The sequence below is a fragment of the Miscanthus floridulus genome, chromosome 1, assembly GCF_019320115.1.
Source record: "Miscanthus floridulus cultivar M001 chromosome 1, ASM1932011v1, whole genome shotgun sequence".
Taxonomy (NCBI): Eukaryota; Viridiplantae; Streptophyta; class Magnoliopsida; order Poales; family Poaceae; genus Miscanthus; species Miscanthus floridulus.
In genome coordinates, this window is record NC_089580.1 from 148,561,549 (window position 1) to 148,580,257 (window position 18,709).

An 18,709-nucleotide genomic window follows, 5' to 3' on the forward strand; every position below is an offset into this window, starting at 1 on the left:
GTATGAGCTTCCCTACAGCCGACAGAACTCCTGCTGCAAAATGATATAAAAAAAGGTCCTGTTGCAAACAGGAACCGGTGAAGAGCTCAATGTAGCGATAAAGAATCTTGCTAAAGAGCTCGGATTGATTAGACGTACGCTCGCTGCTACAATCTAGTCATGGATGTAGATAGGATGGCTGGTATTGAATTAGGTACCAATGCTAAAATCAGACTAGTATTGAAAATGAGCTACAATACAGAATCAGATGTTTGGATGTAGATGAAATTGCCATTTGAAATCTAGGGCCATGACAAATACCAAATGAATGTTTGGATGTACATCTCTCGTCGAATTGAATTGACTCGTCTTCTTCCCTACCCCGTCCTTCCTGGACACAGCTCCCATGGCTCAGGCACGGGCACGGGCTCGAGCTCGGACATGGACCCGCCACCCCACTGATGTGGAGGAGACCGGGCTCCTGGGCTAGCGGCGGAGAGGAAGAAGGGGATCTCGGATCACTGGCAGTAGGCCGCCGGTGGTGGCTAGACTCGACGGTGGTGGTCGGACTCGACGAAGAAGTTGTACCTACCGGAGCTGGGGAAGAAGGTGAGATCCCACATCTGTGGGACCTAGGGAAGAAGGAGAGGGAGGCGTCGGGGCGGTGACCTTGACTGCCGAAGCTGGGGAAGGAGAGGGAGGAGTCAGGACGGCGACCTTGACTGCCGGAGCTGGGGAAGAAGGCCTAGGGAGGAGAGGGAGGCATCGGGGCGGCGAGACGGCGGCGTCGAGGCGGCTTCGGAGCGGGGAGAGTGTAACACCTCTGGTGTTACGAGCTCGCTTAGCACCTAGATTAAGGCCTAAGGGAATTTATCAAGGCAGGTTTCTTGGGTGTTAGAGTTAAAACTCGCATTAAGGTGCTAATGAAAATCCCGACAAAGAAATAGACGGGTAGATTTAATCGTTTGGCACGAAAAATAATTTTTACAAACAAAAATAAAATATAACTTGTAATTGGTAGTTAAATGAAATTTGAAGTGCAAGTTTATTAGATGAAAATGCAACAGCTGATTTGGTGAATAGATGTTGTTCCATGGTATTTCTGATGGCTCAAAAATCGAATTGGAAATTAAAAATTTGCCCTTTTCGTTGAATCGGCAAAAATTCGAAGTTGTGTTGAGAGTACACTTTTTGGTGATTTATAAAATGCAAAATAGTTAAATAACGCCCTGATGTTTTGGTTCTATTGTTTGGTATAAAGTGTGGTTGTGGGTGAAGTTTGGTAAAGTTTTCACCGTTTAAAAATTCAACCAAAAGTGCTTAGGAATGTTAGTTCTAATTGAAACCTTGAATTCTTTTAAGTATGAAACGATAGTAGACAATGCCATTTTGGCATTCGATTTCCAACAAAAATGGTTAAGCACTACATCTATGTTTCCGCACGATCGGTTGCAGTTAGGTGTATACTAGGACGAGGTGCAGGTCGTGGTTACGTTAGAGTTACGATGCTCATGCAAAAATTGACCGAACTTCGCTAGAACGCGTTGAGGACATGTCATTGGCGCTCTGTTCGTAACCAGCGCCTGTAGCGAGCGATCTCAGCCGCTCACCTCAACTACCTCGCCTCGTTTGCTCTCGGTCGTTCGCTCCACCAACCCGAGCTACTGCTGCCTCTGTCTGCCTCTACCGAGCAAAGCACCCACCCATCGCCGGCCCCTCCCTCGCGAGCGCGCCCCAGCCCGCGTTGTCCCGTGCCTCTCCCTACTACTCCTCCCATGGCAACCTCCCCCGCTCCTCCGCGTGTAGCACCGGCGCCCCTCCTCTTCCTCCACATGTCACGCGCCCTAGCAATGCAGGCTGTCGTGCCCCCGCTGGACTGTCAGGGATGAATGGGCTCACCGCCTGGCTGTCGGCCAGCCGCGGCTACGCGCCACGCGGCCGCTGCTGACCATGTCGTCCATCCCATCATTGTTCATGTAGGGAACCACCATGTACCGCGTCGCCGCGCTGTGTGAGCGTGGCCGGGCAGTCATGCCTTGTCGTGGCTGGCGCTCCTTCCCGACCGGGTTTCGGCGCGCCGCCTCCCCTGCCGCGGCCGTGTGTGGCCGACGTGCCGTGCTCCGCCCTGGTCCACGCCGTGGCCAGGCCAAACCCGATCGTGGCCCACGCTGCTCCATCTCTGCTACAACACCCCCATCGTGGTCGCGCCATTGTCGCCGAGCAGCTGCGGTCGCACCTGGGGGTGCTCGGTCGCCAAGCCGTGTCACCACCGCACGTCGCCCCATAGCTGTGGACCACCTCATCCCGTGTTGTTAGCACCCAGGGATGCGAGCCGGTCCGGAGCACCCCGCGGCTGGTCCTCCGCCACCGTCGTGCCTTCCTCGGCTAGAAATCAACCACTGGCCGGTTCCCCTACCATGCTTTGCTTCTAAGGAGGACCAGAGGGACCGCAGGGTAAGAAAAAAAATTTTCCAGGGTCCCCAATGTAAAAATCTGACTCACATGAATAGTGTTTTTGTGTACTGCAAGTTGATTTGAGGATAACACAGGGGCCTCTTTGCAAATGTACCACCTCTGGCCACCATGCGCGCCACACTGAGCTCGGCCATGCTTTCCTCTCCTTTCTTGCTTCCTCATCCTTATTCTTGATGGTTTGGTTCCTCATTGATGTCACGACATTGCCCGTGAAGCAGTTTCACCGGCGGGCCTTCATAGCAACGGGAGCGCCGCTGTTGCCGCGGTGCACCGGCGCCACCTTTGCTGCGCATGTGGCCAGCGCAACTCTGGCCTTTCCCGCCTTGACCCATCCCTCGGCTAGGACTATGGTTAGCCCCCATTGCTCATCGCATTGCGTTTTGGTTCTAGTACTTCATCTTTGCGCTAGAACAAGCTCGTCGTCCCGATGAACTCCGCCGCCACCGATCTGAACATGGACGGACATGAGCGACCATGCCTAATTACCTGACGTTGTCGCCCTAGTTCCGTGGTCACCACTCGACGTCGCCGCGCAATCGTGCATGTGCGAAGCATCCACCGCCAGCTAGCCACAGCCTCGTTGTCGTGCGCAGCCATGGTCATGCCGCCGGATCGCCCTGCCGATGCTCTGCTCTAGAGTCCCTCGTGGACCAGGGTTTGTAAATATAAACAAGTATAGGGGGTTATTGTGATAAGACAGAGGGAGTAATGAATAGTACAAATAGGGTTTGGCGATTAGAAATATAGATTGGGGGTTTTATGCAAAACGCGCCCGCGCCCTGGGCCTCCCCTCCTGGGCTGGCCTACTCCAGCGCGTGGGCTAGAGGCCCACTCGCGCTAGACCAGCTTCCCATTGGATTGGGCCGGCTTGGGCTGAAATGGCCTTCGGAGCCTTTTCCTTTTTCTCATTCTTATTAATTCCTTTAAATTGGCTGAAAATTGTAAATCCCATAGTAAATCAAATAAAAATCGTAAAATCACAAGTCCAATTTTGTTGAACTCTACACAGATTGTACTACACAGTGAACAGATAAAATCATATGCTTTAGTACAAGATAATTGTCTTAAAAATTAATCTAGTGTTTGTTGTAATTAATTAAATTAGTTCCTTTAGTCCCAATGCTATGAAAATTTTATGGTAGGTTCATCGTATGGTTAGGTGTCCACTGTAATTTTTGCAGCTGTAGAGAAATTAAATTGCTAAGATAGCAAATGAGCCCTAGTTTGAATATATAGTAAATCAAATAAATGAAATAAAGAAACACCTTGGAATTGTATAACTAAAACACTTGTTGGGAAATGACACCTTTCTCAACAATGTTGATATGTAGACTAACGCGTTAGAGCTATCTCGTTAGCTTGTGAGGCGTGATCGGATTTCTAAGCATTTCGGCTGTCGTTGATTATTTACATCTATGTATTTGCATCAATACCTATCATAATAGGAACGACAATGGATCGATAGTATCAACTAGAGTAGCTGAAAAGATGGTGCCAGGGATCATGTCACGGAGATGGAATGCTAACTTTTGGCTATATTTTACCCAGGCAAGCCCCGGTGCATAACCCCTACTTTTCTACACTTTAATTATATTTGTGCATTAAGTTTTAAGGAGTTGAATAAAACCCACTTGTATATATAAATCATTATACTATGAGACTTAATAGTATGATAGGATCATGTAGATTGCTATGCTATAGGTCCCGGTAGAAGTCGAGTGATTGTCTGTCACTCACGAGAGATAGAAAATATATTATTATTGTTACTATATTATTATCACTTAGAATATATATATATATATATGAATGACAAATGGAGACCGGGCAGGGATATGGTTTGGATATTGGTGGGTGTAAGAGGTTGTGTCCTGGAACCAACGGGGCATAGCTTGGTTACACTATTTCCCTGTCTGTGTCGGTTAAGGACCGAACATTGCATTGGATTCTAGGTAGGTCATAGACTTATTATCCTGAACACATACTTATGTATGGGCACGGGAAGGCTTGTTACTCTCTTATCATGGGTTCTGGCTCTTTTCGGACTGACTTTTAGGATGGTTTTTGGGTGGAGGTCCAAGCATCGCATTGAGTTCGGGACTCAGGGGAGGGAGCTTGGAGTCTAAGTTTGGACAGGGACCTAGACCCCATGACAGGAGGGTAGTGGGTTGGTCTTGCTTTTGCCTTGGGTACAAGCGGAGCGTGTGTTTCAAGGTACCCAACTAGGCACATTGATTCATGAATCGCCGGGCGATCCGGTATGGCTTGTCTATAATCTAGCACCGTAGTAAGAACTAGAAGATGAAAGATGGTAAAATGATTCTGATTGCTTACCACCTGCTTGAAAGTTGCACAGGTGCTTACATAGAAAGATTAGTTAATGAACTAATAATGACTGCTAATAAAATTGAATATAAGGACACACGTTTAGTAATGCTCCTGCAGATGCAATAAACCCACAAGCCAGATAGCCTTACATATCATTGGAGTCTTTTCTTTCCTCCTGTCGGGTAAGTCTTGCTGAGTACAATTGAGTACTTAGGGTTTTATTTCCCGTGTTGCAGGTGACAGGCGGATGCTAGAGCTGACTCTTGTGTGTGGATCCCTCCTGGTGGGCTCAGAGAGGATTCCTTTACGCTGCAATCATAGTTTTTATTTATAACTCTCACTAAATGTTTTTATAAATAGAAGTTTTATAATATGTTGTCATGATTTATATATTAATGCTTCATCGTGTCATGGATACATATTTATTCTGTTGTAACTCTGATCACGTGTTTATAATCTGTTGTTAAATTAAATTATTCATAACTCTGATAACTTGATCATATTCCGCTATTATAAACAATAAACATTATAATCTGATGCTGCATGAAAAGTGATGTAAAAAATGACTAAAATGTTGTAAGCTTTATTCTCTCATTTGTGATCCTGATAGAAAAATGTGGATTTTTGGGTTCTCCCTTGGGGTGTGCTCGATCGAACCACGTAATTTGGTGTCTTCCCTTAAGCACTTAGTGTCTAATGGAAGATAAGTACTCCTGGAAGGCATTAGATTAGGCAGTTTTGCCACAGGTGTTATTAGAGCATAAATGAGGAAATAAAGCATCAGAACCTATTTCTAAAATAAAACTTGACAACAAATTCTTTTCAAAAAGTTAGGATGTTGCATGCGAAGTTATATAAGTAGCCCTATTACTATGGTTATGTATCCAGGATAGATGATACTTTGCTAACTTAGGTAGGCTTAATCAAGTTTTCTGTAGGTACACTTACCCCGAGAATAGTCTGATAGTATCGACTAGCTACAGGGAGAGAACGATGTGCCAAAAATCTGAGAACGGTTGCCCTATATGTTGGCAACAGTGGATGGACGTATAGGACGTGCATTCATGCATATCCTATTTGTGCATTGTAGTGCCGTAATTGCTTGCAGATACGCCATCCATAGGTGTCACGCATGTCGTATGGTGCACGACTAAACCGTCCTTGTTCCAGAGTCATTACAGCACTATGACTTCATGCTCCGTGTTCACCTCTGGTTCACGCCTATCATGACCCTCGTCTCCCCATACTCTTTTCTGTGCTCTTTTCGGACTCTTGCCTTGTAGTCATACTAGTCAGTAATGACCTCGGACATCGCTCGCCTCGAACGCACGAAAATTTTGGTTGATTCATTTATAGCGATCTCATGCTAGAACCTTGGTGGACCACGCCAGGACCACTGATCGCTCTGCCTTTATAAGTAGTACCTGGCTTAGCTATTGGTACTAGCACTCGGTGCACTTTAGCTCTCCTAGCTTTTTCGTTTGAGCAAGCTTTTTGCTCAGTCCTTTCTTGCAACCATCACCAGGGATGGTAGCAGCCTAGGTTAGTAGTTACTGCCTGAACATTGAGGGTTTTCCCAAAATCCTGCATGCCACCCTACAAAAGCTTGGAGTCCAAGATTGTCCTGAGTATGAGAGCCGTGAGTATGAAAAGCATGGCACTGAGCGGTGTGAGGTTACCGTCTACATTGGGAAGAGTGAAGAGTTCCCTGACATCACTGAAGCCTGGAATGTGACCGCAACCGGGTTTTGCTTCGTCGACACCTACCAGGTTGTGGCCCACAAAGCCTTGTGGTACCTTTGCCAGATCTATGAGGAGCCCATTGCTCATACCCCTATGAGGTTCTTTCCACCTTTGGAAAAGAATCGACGGTCATGAAGGGCTCACATGGAGGCTTTGTAAGGGCAGGATGCACAAGAAGACAGTCCAACCATGGCGCACTTGACCACGTACCTGCTTGCTCTGGATGAGTAGTATGATCGGCAAGCCTCGGAGCTAAGGAAGTGCCTCCGGCGAGCCGGGGAAGCCGAGATCTTCTCCAGGATGCTCCAGGTGCAACTTGCTAAAGCGCATGCCAGTGTGGTAGCCGTAGAGAGTCGGGAGACTGCCATGTCAAAAGCTCTGAAGGAGGCCAAAGATCGACATGCCCATCAGTTGGGAGAGGCCTATCTGGTCACCAGGACCAAGTGGCGGACGCTGGCTGCTGAAAGGCAGGATCCCTTGATCGTGGAGGGGATCCCTATCCACCCACCAGAAAGAAGCAGAATCGGTGTTACAGTACCGCCAGCACCTCCACCCTCAGAAGTGTTAGAAGTAGAACCCTTGATTCCTCTTACTCAGCCATTGCCAAGAGAGGAGGTAGATCCATAGCCAGGGCGGTAGAAGAATCCACCAAGCCTGGGAAAGAAGATGCGTGGTCCAAAGTAGATTAGTTGCCTTGGGAAGATGTACCATAGTTAGTAGTGACTTTTGTCGTGTTCTCTAGTATTCTACTCTTGCCGTTATTTTCGTTCGTAGTTGTTGAGGTAGTCTGGTCGTAGGGAAGGTGAATGATGTGTTGAGAATGGGAGAGTGAGTGCATGTATGTTGCACTAGCCTAGGGACATTTGGAACGTGCATTTTATTTATTTCGTTGTGTTTATTGCGTCCATCTACCCTTAAGTTTGTGAGACATGCTTAGAGTTTTCAAGGGCGATGTTAAGTGGGTTACAAGAGAAGATACCATTCTGATGCCAGCAGACCAGCCGTGATTGGAAAACATAGGACACGGTATCGACTAATTGTGAATGTCCCAGCAGAACACTTGAATTTCATTAAATCAAATCCATCGTTGAATTTGAATTCCTTGACCCTTGTTGCGAAAGGAACCCTTGTTGTTTGAATCTTCCCTTGCAATACTCCTCTTATTCTGTGGTCTATGACCCCACCGCCTTCATGGCGTGTAAGTTGGTAATAGTTGCCTAGTTAATAGCTTATGGTGTCGCGACAAAACCGAGGGCCCCTGTGGAACAGTTGCCATATGGTGACGCTGCTTGGCATGCACTGGTATCGAGGTTGTTGACCAAGTACCTTTACTGAGTTACACCACTGTACCACTTTTGCTACAAAATATTCTCCATGGAAATATTCGGGTGTTCAAACGGGAAATCCACAACGGGTTGATGAAATAGTGTTCTCTCAAAATAAGCAAGAGAATGTGGTTTTGGAGGACGAACGTATCACATGGTCTTAGTCTACATGAAAGACGGATGTGGTCAAGGAAGGGAAAGAAAAGCAGAGTAGTAAAAGCCAGAGTGGACGTCATGTCCCAAGCCCTATGTCTAGCTTGACTGCACTACGCATGCTGGGTTATTTCACTGTGTGCCCTACGGACGCCATCTATGTCGGGCCCATTAGCACCCCATTCTTGCGTGGCCGCGACATCGTGCCACACTCACCGTCTTCGTGCACTGTGCGTTTCTCTTTTCCCCAGCATTCGGTCGGCTCTCGACCCCACGCTCTCATCCCCGTACCAGACCCCCCCCCCTTCCCCCTCCCTTCTTTCTTCTTTTGGGGACATGGGCACCCTCATGCCTCCCTCGACAAGCAAACCCCTCTCCTCTCCTCTCCTCTCCTTTTCCCCCTCTGTCGCTCGTGTAGGAAGCGTGCCATGGCTGACCTTATCCCCACAGCATGAACCATCTGTGTATCCCATCCACGCCGTCTCCACTTTCGGTGTGTTGCGCCCCACCTCCGTTCACCACTATAAGATGCCCTTGGTCCTTGCTCTTCTTCTCCATTCCCATTCCCTCAAATCTGAAGCATAGCTACGAGATCCAGTCGTCATTGTGGAATTAGGCTCGTCAGTCCGAGGTGATAGTGTAATCTGAGAAGAAGAAAGGATCTGGTTTTCGAAGAAGTTCAAGTCCACTGTTGGTTAGTTCGGTCTTAGAGTTCACGATGTTTGACTTCTCAGTCTCCTATTTCTGGATCTGTTCATCATACACCATCTTTCGGATAATCATTATATTGTTATTTCTCCATTGCCCATGTCTATCTCGACTTCTGGATTAAGCCTTGGTTGTACTAGGTTGCTCTAAACCATGTATCCCTAAATCCCCATGTGGTTTAGTATTCGAAGTCGTGTAATCTTTCGTGTAATTTCTGATCTACGAAATGTAATAGCGTTTTCCCCTCTTCTAATTGGCTCCGAATCTCGGGACGAGATTCTTTTTAGGGGGGTTGGTTGTAACACCTCTGGTGTTATGAGCTCTCTTAGCACCTAGATTAAGGCCTAAGAGAATTTATCAAGGCTGGTTTCTTAGGTGTTAGAGTTAAAACTCGCATTAAGGTGCTAATGAAAATCCCAATAAGGAAATAGATGGGTAGATTTAATCATTTGGCACGAAAAATAATTTTTACAAACAAAAATAAAATATAACTTGTAATTGGTACTTAAATGAAATTTGAAGTGCAAGTTTAGTATATGAAAATGCAACCATTGATTTGGTGAATAGATGTTGTTCCATGATATTTCTGATGGCTCAAAAATCGAATTGGACATTAAAAATTTGCTCTTTTCGTTGAATCGGCAAAAATTTGAAGTTGTGTTGAGAGTACACATTTTGGTGATTTCTAAAATGAAAAATAGTTAAATAACTGAAAGTGCATCTAGCCCTTTAGTGGTTTTTGGATGATTGAATGACAATGTAATTAAAGGTCTAACCCATTTGCTAAGTGTGGACAGGTAATAAGTTATCTCACAGGTACTTAATGAAAGCCAAAATAATGTGTTGTTGTATAAACAATCTAGTTCAAGCATAAGACAAGAATGCAAATGGAATTCATATAAAGACATATTTATTGTGGGATTTTCATGTACTATGTGAAAGCAAGCTCGTAAGAATTAATTAATGAGACATGAGGGATTGCATATGGAATGGTCTCATATTTGAAGCTTGCTAAATTGAAATGAAAAATATAACAATACAAATGAATGGATGATTCAACACAAGATGTGACTTCATGGCTTGAGATGGTGAAGATAGCAAGGAAAGGCTTCGAGGTACTAAGCAAGGGTGAAGGGAAAGCGATGGCTTGGCGGCTGAAGAACCAAGCTAGGGTGAAGAAGGAAGTACTTGCATTTAGTTGAGGTACTAATCAAGCTATGATGGTCATGTCTATGTGGAGGATCAAATCACTATTGGAGTGTTTGATGGAAGTGACTTGATACATTTGGGATTATTCAAATTTGATGAATGGAATCAAGTCACGTGCTCAAGATGGCTATACTCAAGTGAAATGATCAATATCAACATGTTGGCACCCTCACTTGATGAAGAGTGGAATACACGGCTTCGGTTGAAAGAGATCAACTCAAAAGGTTTAAATTCGTTATATTTTTAAATTTGAGTTAATAGGAATGACGTACTATTAAGAGGGATGCATCATGTTGATAGATAATATTTCATAAGTGCTCAAGCCAACCCATGTGAGTTTTTAGAGTGTTTGAGAGACAAAAGAGGTAACTGATTTTTGCTGGTCTGGCAATACCGAACGTGTCAGGTATTTGCCCAGCAATGATAATATTGTTGATATCGGGTTGGTTCATCGGGAGTTCCGACGTAAGTCGGGAGTTCCGATGGTCGGGAGTTCCAGCATAGGTCGGGAGTTCCGACGTTTCGTGCTTAACTTACTTAGAGAGTTCACTGTCCTAGTCATACCAGACGTGTTCGGTATTCATACCGAACGTGTCTGGTATGGACAGCCGGAGGTCAACGGCTAGTTTTCAAATGCCTTGAGGGTTAGGAGTTCCGACATGAGTCAAAAGTTCCGACGGTCGGGAGTTCATGCATGCATCGGGAGTTCCAACACCTCACATACTTTAACTCAGTTACCATGGTTTTCAAATGTGCTAAGGGTCAGGAGTTCTGACATGAGTCGAGAGTTCCGACGGTCAGAAGTTCCGGCATTCATCGGGAGTTCCAATGCCTCACAAACGTTACTGTAACTCAATTACCGTTGGCGTAGTGTAAGTCATACCGGACGTGTCCGGTTCCGGTATGACAACGGCTATAAAACGGCTAGTTTTTCAAGGGGGCTATAAATACCCCCAAGCCTCCACCTTTGGAGGCTGCTGATTCTGCTGATACATATACGCGTTTTTGAGCCTTGCCAACTCTCCCAAACCCTCTCTTAGTGAGTGTGTGATCTAAATTGCCAAATCAATTAGTGGGTTGAGAGAAATTAAAAAAGAGAGCCATCCAACCACTTGTGCATATTGTCAATCTCGTGATTCGCATTTGTCACTTTTGGACTCTTCGGTCCTAGATGGCTAGGCGTCGCCGGAGAGCACTCAAGAGATTATGGTGTGCCTCGGAAAGTTTATAACGGTCGATTCCACCACCTCGGAATCAACTAGTGGAAGGAGGAAAAATAGTTAGAAAAGACTCCGGCTAGAGTGACCTTTGTGGTACCCTCTAGGGCTGACCTTCGCTGGGACGCCCGTAGCCTCCTCAATGGAGAGTAGGACTCGAACGAGTCCGAACTTCGGTAAAACAAATATTGTGTCTCAATTCGCATTTCATTTGATATTTGTGTTGCTCTTGCTCTTGTGCAGGTTATTTGTGTATATTGTCATATCTAGTAGGTACCTGCAATTTGATTTGAAGTTAGAAATCAAAAGGAGCAAGTTTAGAGCTGTTCCACTGAAACCATGTATACCGAACACATTCGGTATTTCCTGCCTGTGCTGAATATATTCATTCTCTATTCTAACTTTGTATTGCAGGGTCGTAACTTCTATATATATTCTTTATACCTTGTTTACTCTGTGGTTAACTTATGAGGGGTGGTACTACACTTAATTTGGAGTTTCCAGTTTGGAAACTGTCTTTACTAATCATTTCCGCATTTAAAAGTGTTAATTTTTAGAAATAGCCTCTAGGCGGCATCCTAGGTCCTTTTAATAACACCCTGATGTTTTGGTTCTATTGTTTGGTATAAAGTGTGTGCTATGTCATGAAATGGTTGTCGTTGAAGTTTGGTAAAGTTTTGACCGTTTAAAAACTCAACCAAAAGTGCTTAGGAATGTTAGTTCTAATTGAAACCTTGAATTCTTTTAAGTATGAAACGATAGTAGACAATGCCATTTTGGCATTTGATTTCCAACAAAAATGGTTAAGCACTACATCTATGTTTTCGCATGATCGGTTGCAGTTAGGTGTACACTAGGACATGGTGCAGGTCATGGTTACGTTAGAGTTATGATGCTCATGCAAAAATTGATCGAACTTCGCTAGAACGCGTTGAGGACATGTTGTTGGCACTCTGTTCGTGAACCGGCGCTAGTAGCGAGCGATCTCAGCCGCTCACCTCAATTACCTCACCTTGTTCGCTCTCGGCCGTTCGTTCCACCTACCTGAGCTACTGCTGCCTTTGTCTGCCTCTACTTGTATCTGCATGCCTCTGTCGAGCCGAGCACCCACCCATCGCTGGCCCCTCCCTCGCGAGCATGCCCAAGCCTGTGTTGTACCGCGCTGCTCCCTACTGCTCCTCCCGTGGTGACCTCCCCCGCTCCTCCACGTGTAGCACCAACACCCCTCCTCTTACTCCCCGTGTCATGCGCCCTCGCACTGTAGGCTACCGTGCCCTCGCCGGACTGCTAGGGATGGATGGGCGCACTACCTTGCTAACGGCCAGTCGTAGCTGCGCGCCACGCGGCCGCTGCTACCCATGCCACCCCTCCCGCCGTTGTTCGCGTAGGGAACCGCCGTGTACCAGGCCGCCGCGCTGTGTGAGCATGGCCAGGCCGTCATGCCCTGACGTGGTCGGCCATCCTTCCCGGTTGGGTTCCGGCACGCCGCCTCCCCTGCCGTGGCCACGTGTGGCCGCCATGCCGTGCTCCGCCCCGGTCCACGCTGTGGCCAGGCCAAACCCGGTCGTCGCCCGCGCACCTCCCCGCGCTGCTCCATCTCTGCTGCAGCGCCCCCATCATGGTCGCGCCATCGTCGCCGGGCGGCTGTGGTCGGCCCTAGGGGTGCTCGGTCGCCATGCCGTGTCGCCACCTCACGTTGCCCCGTAGCTGTGGGCCACCTCATCACGTGCTGTTAGCACCCATGGATGCGGGCCAGTCCCGCGTACCCCGTGGCCTGTCCTTAGCCACCACCATGCCTTCCCCGGTAGGAAATCGGTCGCTAATCGGTTCCCCTGCCCATGCTCTGCTTGTGAGGAGGACGAGAGGGACTGCGGGGTAAGAATAAAATTTTTCTAGGGTCCCAAATGTAAAAATCTGACTCACATGAATAGTGTTTTGTGTACTACGGGTTGAGTTGAGGATAACTCAGGGGCCTCTTCGCAAATGTACCACCACTGGCCACCATGGGCGCCGCACTGAGCTCGGCCATGGTTTCCTCTCCTTCCTTGCTTCCTCTTCCTTATTCTTCATGTTTTGGTTCCTCACTGATGTCACGGCAATCGCATTGCTCAACGCATTGTGTTTTGGTTCTAGTACTTCATCTTTGCGCAAGAACGAGCTTGTCGTCCCGATGAACTGCCGCCGCCACCGGTCTGCACGTGAACGGGCATGTGCGACCATGTCCAATTACCTGACATCGTCGCCCTAGTTCCGTGGTCACCACTTGATGACGCCGCGCAATCACGCGCGTGCGAAGCATCCACCGCCAGCCAGCCGCAGCCTCGCCGCCGTGCACGGCCACGGTCACCCCGGCGGATCGCCCTGCCGATGCTCTGCTCTGGAGTCCCTCATGGACCGGGGTTTGTAAATATAAACAAGTATAGGGGTTATTGTGATAAGACAGAGGGGGTAATGAATAGTGCAAATAGGGTTTGGAGATTAGAAATACAGATCGGGGGTTTTATGCAAAATGCGCCCGCGCCCTGGGCCTCCCCTCCTAGGCTAGCCTGCTCCCACGCGTGGGCCAGAGGCCGACTCGTGCTGGACCGGCTTCCCATCGGTTTGGACCGGCTTGGGCCGAAATGGCCTACGGAGCCTTTTCCTTTTTCTCATTCTTATTAATTCCTTTAAATTGGCTAAAAATTGTAAATTCCATAGTAAATCAAATAAAAATTGTAAAATCACAAATCCAATTTTGTTGAACTCTACACATATTGCACTACACAGTGAACACATAAAATCATATGTTCTAGTGTTTGTTGTAATTAGTTAAATTAGTTCCTTTAGTCCAAATGCTATGAACTTTTTATGGTAGGTTCATCATATGGTTAGGTGTCCACTGTAATTTTTGCAGCTATAGAGAAATTAAATTGTTAAGAAAGCAAATGAGCCCTAGTTTGAATATATAGTAAATCAAATAAATAAAATAAAGAAACACCTTGCAATTGTATAACTAAAACACTTGTTGGAAAATGACACCTTTTTCGACGATGTTGAGACATAGACTAACATGATCATATTCTGCTATTATAAACAATAAACATTATACTCTAATGCTGTATGAAAAGTGATGTAAAAAGTGACTAAAATGTTGTAAGCTTTATTCTCTCATTTGTGATCCTAATGGAAAAATGTAGATTTTCGGACTCTCCCTTGGGGTGTGCTCGACAAAACCGCGTAATTTGGTGTCTTCCCTTGAGCACTTAGTGTCTAATGAAAGACAAGTACTCCTGGGAGGCATTACATTAGGTGGTTCTGCCACAGAGAGGGTGGCGTCTGGTGGGGGCGGTGTTGCGTCGGGTCGGGGGCGCGAGGGCGGTCGCGTCAGGTCCGGGGCGTCAGGGGGGCATCGCGTCGAGTCGGGGGAAGAGGGAGAACAATTTCAGCCAATACAGTGCCTTACCCCTCTGTATTGAGAGAGGTCACTCCTAGTTCTAGCCCAATACCAAGGTAGTGGGGTTACAATTCTAAATATCAATACCATGAACATCCAAATAGCAGAATTCAGGAAACATGATTCCAATTCCATATTCCTGGCTCCAATACATCCAAACAGGGTATAACGGTTTCTTTAATGGTTATCCAAATATAGTCATCTTATATTCCGGATTTCTTGCTAGCCAAAGATAGAGCGAAAATGGCTCACTAGAATGTGCATGAGAGCAAAATGATATAGAAAATGATTTTTATGGAGATGGCTTTTCAAATGATGATTTAGATAGTGAGTTTTAGAAAAAAAAAATCTTAGAGATGCTCTTAGTTGGCAAACAGGATATACACTAGTAGAGAAACGAGCTGTACTCCCGGTTCTCAACCCCCTTCAGTCCCGGTTTTGGAACCGGGAGCACGAATCCGGGACTAAAGGGCCCCTCCTTTAGTCCCAGTTTCTCACCCGGGACTAAAGATCCACCTTTAGTCCCGGTTGGTAATACCAACCGGGGTTAAAGAGGCCTCCTGGCCTGGCCACGTGGGCCGGCCCTTTAGTCCCGGTTGGTATTACCAACCGGGACTAAAGGTTTTCTTTTTTTTCTTTTCTTTTGCTTCTATTTTCTTTTTCTTTTTTTTCTTTTTTCAATTGATGATTCGTTCGCATTCTACGCTGCTAGCGGGAATTTCAATTTTCGTTCGCATTCTACGCTGCTACCGGGACTTTCAATTTTTTTTTCTTTTTTTTTGTTTCTATTTTCAATTGATGATTCGTTTTGGCTTTCGAATACGCATTCTACGCTGCTAGAATATACGTATTCTACACGTTTATAATGTACGAAGGACTTTTAGTCAAGGATGCAGCGGTACGATCTTATAGAACAGATCATGTTCAAGTAAGATCGTGGTGCATGGCTCCAGAGCTGAGCTTTTAAGTTAGCTTTCATCCTTCTGAGCAAGCGAGGTGGTGCTAATATGTGGGACTGGCCAGCAATTCCAGCATATTGCGTACTGGGCCGCTCCATTCTGGTATATGCTCTCTCCTATGTGTGGGCTTCAGGTCGAGCCAGCCCATCGAGGCTCCTGTAAACACCCAGGACTAAAGATATACCTTTAGTCCCGGCTCGTAATACCAGCCGGGACTAATTGCTACTTCCTAGTACAAACTGTAACCGGGACTAAAGCACGGCAACAAACTGTAACCGGCTCATAATACCAAGCACACAAGTACGTCTCGGTCGCCATCATGCATGCTCGTCACTCTTCGTTTCTTATTGCTACTTCCTAGTACAAATTGTAACTGGGACTAAAGCACGGCAACAAACTGTAACCGGCTCATAATACCAAGCACACAAGTACGTCTCGATCGCCATCATGCATGCGTCGTCACTCTTCGTTTCTTATTGCTACTTCCTAGTATAAACTGTAACCGGGACTAAAGCACGGCAACAAATGCAAGCAGGGGACAGCATCTCGTCGGTGCACACATTATTGATCAGGCTTGAAAGCACAACCACTATTGTCAATTTGTCATGGCGTCATGCATGCAAGAGGGGGAGACTACGGCAATATCAATATATAATCAATCCAATTAGAAGTTTTTGCACGTCAATAATAGTACATTGCGTGCTACAGTGCAAGTTGTGCGCACACGTACACGGGTTGGCACGCAATAAAAACTCTGTACTTTGTAACGTACTTTTGGCCGTAGCTTGTCCCATTATACACTAGTAGTAGTAGTTTGTGAGCGCACCCAACGCTTACTACTCCTTTTCGTAGCTGGTTCACGTGTCCTAAAGGGAGGTGGGCCAAAAGGTGTGTACCACTACTGGACCCAACCCAAGGAACGCGAACGACGACCGACGCCATGCTGCAAACCGTACCATCACATGATTAACGGGAGCGCGCGCGAGACATGCATGGCCTGTGTACGATGCCTCCTCGATCGCATGTGTCGATCGATCGGCTACTCGGCTAGGCAAAGCTTCGTGCATGCCTGCTGCCTTTCCTTTGCGTTTAACTGTTTGATGAATCGATCCGTGGAGAGCTAGATTATGCCCTCATGGGTCTGTATGGGACAACTCTACGAACTCCATCGTGGAAAAGCTCTACCAAAATAAAGTTTTAGGAGCATCCCTTTAAGCGTTCTCATAACTTTACCTTTTTTTTTTCCTTGGAGCAGAATCTATTTAGCTGGAAAACATAGTACGAAGCTAAAAAAAACTAGAGCGGAGCAGTCCCAAACATATTGTATATATATGTTTGGTTGCCCTGTATGTATGAGTAGAGCAGTATATAAAGTTGTCTGAAGAGTGCGTTTGGTTAGTTTCATGGTCTACACCCAAATTGAGCTTCACTTCCAGGTCTGACACGTTGGATGCAGGATGACGGTGGTGGTCTGGACTCACACGTCACTCTTACAGGCTAGATAGGTTGTATCTGCTTATACATATAACCAAAGAGTATCTCAGTTTTTTTTTTCATCTGCTCATGCATACACTTTGTGTTCTTCCACTCAACGTGTGTCCCTTAAGCTAGGATAACCAAACACTTGCTATATATCCCAGCAGCTACACGTGTACATATGTGGATCGTTGATTTGGCCATCCACTACTGCAGAAAAGATTATGCGAGGCGTTTTGAAAATGGCATCGGAGACGGGCGGACATTTGAACCGTCTCGGTTAATGCCTGGGATTAACTGAGGCAGTCATTTTTATTAACCGAGGCGGTCACATTCAACCGCCTCACAAAATCGATTTACGGAGACAGTTAAAAATCTATTAACGGAGGCGGGCCTTATAAGAGACCCGCCTCCAAAAATCCCCCATTTTCGGGAGGCCCGCCTCGGTTAATAGGTTGAGGCCCAATAAGGCCAGCGGAGGCCCGATAGCAACATTCAGATATAAAAACCTAACTTAGGGTTTTCCAATCCTCAGTCTTTGACCGGCTCCCACTCCTCTCCCATCTCCCTCTCCCGAGTGATACGCGGCGGCGGCGGTCTCCTCCCTATCCCCGAGTCCCGGGCACACCCTCCCTCTCCCTCTACTTCTCAGGCTCCGGTGGTGCGGCTAGCGCGGTCTCGCGCGGGCGCGCCCGGCGGCACGGCCACCACCGGAGCACCAGATGCGGATCCGGAGGCACCAACAAGCACAGATCCAGCGGGTGCCCCTTCCTCCACCACCGGTGCATCCAGATGCGGATCCAGCGGTGGCGGCACGTCCAGGTGCGTGGCGTGGCAGGCGGCGGCGCTCTTCCCCCACCAACGACCCTCTCCTCTTCCTCTCCCGGATTCGGCGACCGTGGATGGGCTGCGCGTGGATCCGGCGTGGGTGCAGTGGATCCGGCGTCTCCGACCCGTGTCTCCGGCGAGGACGCAGCGGTTCCGGCATCTCCGACCTGCGTCTCCAGCGAGGATGCAACGGATCTGGCGGTAGGCTGCCAGATCCCGGTTCGACGCGCGGTTCGGCTAGGATGCTCGCACCGACGAGCAGCTGTGGCGGCGGCGGCGCGTGGATGGACTCGGCAGGCCCGTGGATGGGCTCGTCGGGCTTATCCACGGGTTTTCTTTTTTTGTTTTTTATTTGATTTACCGAGGTGGGCATCCAATCGCCTTGGAAAAGGTCCCATTAACTGTGACCTTTCGTCCGAGGCGGTTGCGAGTTCGCCTCGGTAAATTAATTTTGCCCGGTAAAGTTTTGTGTAGTAGTGATCTTCAGCAATGCGCATGTAAGGAAAATGGACTCTTGGCCCATTTACTTTGGATTTTGGTGTTTCATGACCAACACAACCAAATTGGACTAATGAATTTGCAAGTGTTTATTTTGTAGTTCAATAGGGTGCAAGACGTGACTTGGACGAAGGCGATGTGGTGATCCGATGATCAACACTTTAAGAAAGACCTTAGAAGCACAAGAGAAGACCCAAGATATCAAGCAAAGTCCAAGCATGAAGATAGGAACCAAGCCGTACGCAAGATCGTGAAGAAACGAGCTCACAGAGGCGACCGGACGCTGGACCGGACGCTGGAAGCGCGACCGAACGCTGGACCGGTGGCTCGGCAGATAGGCGACCGGACGCAAGGACCGGACGCTGGCGGCAACCGACCGGA

The 18,709-nt window shown here is 47.3% G+C and overlaps 1 pseudogene; it reads left to right on the top strand.

Moving 5' to 3' along the window:
• The window catches only part of LOC136465135 (probable mediator of RNA polymerase II transcription subunit 26b), a 55,434-nt pseudogene that overhangs the window by 25,020 nt on the left and 11,705 nt on the right, over positions 1–18,709 (top strand).